At 35.8% G+C, this 5378-nt stretch overlaps 1 pseudogene; it reads left to right on the top strand.

The window, feature by feature from the left end:
* Nucleotides 1–1440: 1440 nt before the first annotated feature.
* On the top strand, nt 1441–3806 carry LOC145071401 (berberine bridge enzyme-like 21 pseudogene; annotated as a pseudogene).
* Nucleotides 3807–5378: the final 1572 nt, after the last annotated feature.

Raw genomic sequence — 5378 nt, 5'->3', positions numbered from 1 at the left:
AAAACTATTTTAATTTATTTGAATAAGGGCATAATAGTCATTTTAGGTAAGAGGGTGACTAAACGTGTAACAAAAACAAACAGTAGAGACCTTCCAAGTTAAAAATTTAAGTTAGGGATCAAACACGTAAATTACTCTAAAACATAGGGACCATTCGTGTAATTTACTCCAAAATTTCACAATGGTATTTATTGTTTTGATCTTGTCTCTAAAATAATCCTTAAGAAACTTTTTTTTCTATTAATAGTCTTTGTGGACTAAATTTTGCATTATAGTGATCCTTACCATTGATGTCAGTCACACGGCGAATATGTTAAGTTGAAATTTTTTTTATGAAAATTTCACTTAACGACCATTTGTGATATTTAAAAGAAGTCTAATCAATTTTTGTTAATTAACATAGATCAAATAAAATGACAAAAAACATAAAACATAAAAAATTGTAATATTTATATAAATAAAATAAAATAAAATTTATTAACTTTAATGATCATGCAAGTATATTTTATTTAATATATAAAAAAATTGTTGTATAAACTTTATCAAAAATATCCAAGCTATAGTACAACATTAAATATTTTCATTTACTATTAAGACAAAGTTTCACAAAATTTCAGAAATTGTCCTTATTAAAAAATTTCTCTGTTTAATGGATCCATCTAACAGACATCAATCTAAGAACCACTTAAATGTCAAGTTTTGTTCAAATTGGCCATTAATGCAACAAAAAAAAATATTTCATTAAAGACTGTTTTTAAGACAAAATAAAAACCATACAACTATATTTAAAATGTTATTTTATTTTAACGATTCAACGTTTCTAATGATTTCCAAAATATAGATGTCAATATGACACAACTATTACATATAAATAGTACCTTTTGATTAATATTAAGAAATAGTCAAAGCTCCAAAAGCCAAATATGTGATCCCTAATTGACTAGTTCTTTTAAGGTGCTTAGCCTACACACATGTATATCTTAGCCTTTTCTTAGTGGACATTGTAAAATATTTTTCTACATAATCCATTTCGAATTTTCTTTTCTTTATTTATTGACTTGTCTCCATGATATTGACAATAACTAAAAACAATTTATACGTCAAAACTAATTATCTAGAAATCAAGAGCTTGATTAACTTCAGCAGAATTCAGACGGAAAACCTTATTATAAGTATGACCATATATATATAAAGACGTTGAAAAAGACAACGTGAAATTTACAATTTTAAGACAATGGAAGCATGGTACCTAAAAAAAATGCGAAAACCTAAATGATCAATTTTATCTTTAAAAAATAAATAAATAAAGAGAATTAAATATCCTCAGAAATAAAAGGTATCCATGAATAAAAGGATTTTTCTTACATTATCCGGTTAACTAACCCTAGTACATTTCAATAAATACCCTTTTACAAATAATGTCTTCTCGTTTCCTGTGTCGCTTTCCAACAGCCGCTTAATACTTGCAAACAAGAAGATTCCACGTTTCACCATCCGCCATTACCGACGACCTCAAAAAGCTTCAAACCCACTCCATGTGGTGTGCGACAAAAAGTCATACGACGCGCAAACATTGATCTACACTATAAATACTCTCTCCAACCATGCCAAAAGAATAATAAGCAGCCAATGATGAAGTCGTTAGTTATGCTTTCCCTCCTCCTCACTCCACTCCTTTTCTCGTTTTCGAACGCCGCCTTGGATCCCGACTCAGTTTACCAGTCGTTTCTCCAATGCCTCCCTTTACAGACAACTGAATCCGCCGATGATCTCTCATCCATCGTCTTCAGCTCCACCGCCAATTCATCCGCTTACACCGCCGTCCTCCAAGCTTACATCAAAAACCAACGTCTGAACACATCCTCAACGCCTAAACCCTCTGTAATCATAACTCCGACGACAGAATCCGAAGTGCAAGCCGCAGTTCTTTGCTCTAAGAAAGTCGGTGTTCAGATTAAGATCCGAAGCGGCGGACATGACTACGAAGGAATCTCCTACATCTCATCCGACCCTGATTTCATCATACTCGATATGTTCAATTTCCGCGACATCGACGTCAATATCGCCGATGAAACTGCGGTTGTCGGAGCAGGGGCACAGTTGGGAGAGCTTTATTACAGGATTTACGAGAAGAGTAAAGTCCATGGCTTTCCCGCCGGAGTATGTCCGACGGTTGGTGTCGGTGGTCATTTAAGCGGCGGTGGTTACGGCACCATGCTTCGTAAATTCGGTTTATCCGTGGATCACATCATAGACGCCCGGATTGTTGACGTAAATGGCCGCGTTTTGGATCGGAAATCCATGGGTGAGGATCTTTTCTGGGCGATTCGCGGCGGCGGTGGCGCCAGTTTCGGTGTCATTCTATCTTATACCGTGAAAATTGTTCAGGTGGGGGAGGTTAATACCATCTTCCGGATAATGAAAACGGTGGCGCAAAACGCGTCGGAACTCGTTTATAAATGGCAGTCGGTTATGGCTGACATCGACGATGATCTTTTCATCAGAGTCTTGTTACAGCCGGTGACTGTGAATCGGCAGAGAGTCGGCCGAGCTTCATTCATCGCACATTACTTGGGTGATGCCGACAGTTTGGTTGCTCTAATGACCAAAAACTTCCCGGAATTGGGATTGAGAAAAGAAGATTGTGTGGAAGGAAGTTGGATTGACTCCGTACTTTACTGGGCGAACTTCGACAACACAACCGCGCCGGAGATTCTCCTCAACCGCCATTCCGACAACATCAACTTCGGAAAACGGAAGTCCGACTACGTCCAAACACCAATCTCAGTATCCGGGATTACATCAATCTTCAACAAACTAGTGGAATTGGGTAGACTTGGTTTCGTTTTCAACCCCTACGGCGGAAAAATGAACGAGATTGCACCGGACGCCACCCCAATGCCTCACCGCGCCGGCAACATTTTCAAAATCCAATATTCAATCGGGTGGAGCGACCCGGATCCCGAACTTGAAAGAAACTACTTGAATCAAACAAGGGTTATGCATGATTTCATGACACCATTTGTATCAAAGAATCCTAGAGGTGCGTTCTTGAACTACAGAGATCTTGACATCGGCGTGATGACCGGAGACAATTACAGTGAAGGTAAAGTTTACGGGGATATGTATTTCATGGGGAATTTTGAACGATTAGTGAAGATAAAGACAGCTGCTGATCCTGATAATTTCTTCAGAAATGAACAGAGTATCCCTACTCTCCCCGGAAAAAGCTCAGGCAAGTCAAGGAAGATGATGAAGTAAAATACTAATAGTTTTCTTTTTGTTTGTATACGATAATTAAAAAAGAATTGTTTTTGGTAGCACATTAGATTTACAGGTGCACACCATGCATGATTACTTGTACTCCACATTGGATTTTCAGTTTTTAGATGTATTTATAAATGGATTGTTGTTAAAAGGAATAAATTTTATAGGTAAATGTGTGGGTTTAGATTGTGTACAAGTCTCTTCAAGTGGTTATTATGAAGAAGCAAGAAAGAAGATGTGGATTCAAATGTCATTCCTGGTATTGTGCAAGATATTTTTGGGTTGACTCTGACTTGGATGTTGTGTGTGTCTGTGTTCTATGACGAGGCTAGTCGACCCGTGATTATCGTTGTATTGAAGTACATCTCGTGGTTTGTGGGTCCTATGATTTAATTAAGTAGGGAACTATGTCATGATATGTATGTCCTTAGTTATGTTTGAATATTTCCTGAAATGTCTCCTCAGTCACGGCTACATGGAAGCTTTTTTGTATAAGTTTTCTCAATTTTGTCAATCAAAAACGTGTTCTTGTTTTCTCACTTGGCTATTTTTGAACATTTATTAGTTATCATCTCTTGTAGACTTGTATTGATTGTTGAAAGGTTTAAAGTATGTTGACCAAGTACGGGGTGGCAATTCATTGAACAAAAAATTTAGCAGGAAGCTACGAGGAACATAAAACAAGATAAAACAAAAGAAGAAACGCATAGGGCAACATAATTTGTTTGATAATCATGTTTTTTTTTTATAATCATGTTTTTTTCATGCATTTGATCATTAAATTTGTTTGATTTGTTGAAAATAAGATAATATGACAAACAAATTTACCGGTCAAATATGTAAAAAAAAAAATAAAAAAACATAGTTATCTAAGTATAAACAAAAAAAAGTTTCTTATCCTTTTTGGTTTGGGTTCTTTAGGTTAAGTGTAAGTAGTTATAAGACACTGATGTGACATGGAATCTGGTCATCGGGTCTTGGTGTCAGGATAATAGATCGAAAGTAGGAGTCGTTAGTGAGTTCCTGACTGCCATTAGAGAACAAAACCACTAGACTGCCTCGGGGAGCAAACTCTGACAATGAAGTTAGGTCGATGTGTATGATGAGATGGTTAGGTCTTAGGCCAGCCCAGTTTAGACCCATCTAGTTAAGGGCTAGGTTGTATATGCTTGTAACTTTCCAAAATTCAATCCATTTTTCTTAAATTAGAGTATAAAAACTTGATAGAACATAATTATTCATTCATAAAATCAATTCATTTTTGAAATCAAACAGATCCCATCATATCATTGTATTAAGCCATACTATCATCAAATTGTGGAAGCATAAGTATTGTTTTGAAAATCAACATATGGTAAAATAAAATATTAGATAAAAGCAATGCCCCTAAGAATGTATAGATGTCTCAATCAAGTCGGCTCCTTCCTTTTCAACACACCCGATAGTCCTGCTATAAACATTAAGTAGCAACTGTAAGCCTAAGGCTTAGTGAGTAATCATAACACTCATCCATTATACATATAATATGCAATACACATAAGAGAACACAAACATATCATGTGATAATTCACATATCACATATCATTTGAGTCACATAACATATTCTGACATAAACATATCTACTTACTGGATCAACTAGATTCCTTCCGAGAGGCTTTTCTCTAGTTGTCCAGCCATGATCGGTTCCCTCCGAGAGGATTTTTGTGGCTTAACATCTCATCATATCATTCTACTTACCAGTTCCACTAGATTCCCTCCTAAAGGCTTCTCTCTAGTTGACTAGTCCACGACCACTTTCCTCTGAAAGCCTTTTCGTGGCCTAACATTCTAAAATTACATTGTCCAAATAATAAGAGAGTTCATGAAAACTTACATGAATATCTGATAATATATATCCACATAATGACCTAGGTGGCATTGAACCTACCTTGAAGCACTACATAATTATATAACCTTAATTTAGCTATTAAGGTGCAAACCTTAACTTTCCTTCCTATCAGAGTGTTGGTTAATTACTCTTGCTTTTTTTTGGGCAAAAGACAATTTTATCCTTTAAAACATCATCCAAGACCCAATCCACACAGTTGATCAAAATTTAAAGCAAAAGTCAA

This window comes from Lactuca serriola, chromosome 8, assembly GCF_051521515.1.
Source record: "Lactuca serriola cultivar US96UC23 chromosome 8, Lser_US96UC23_V15, whole genome shotgun sequence".
NCBI classification, from domain to species: domain Eukaryota; kingdom Viridiplantae; phylum Streptophyta; class Magnoliopsida; order Asterales; family Asteraceae; genus Lactuca; species Lactuca serriola.
The sequence above is the reverse complement of the archived record's forward strand: the minus strand, read 5'-3'. Positions and strand labels throughout refer to the sequence as shown.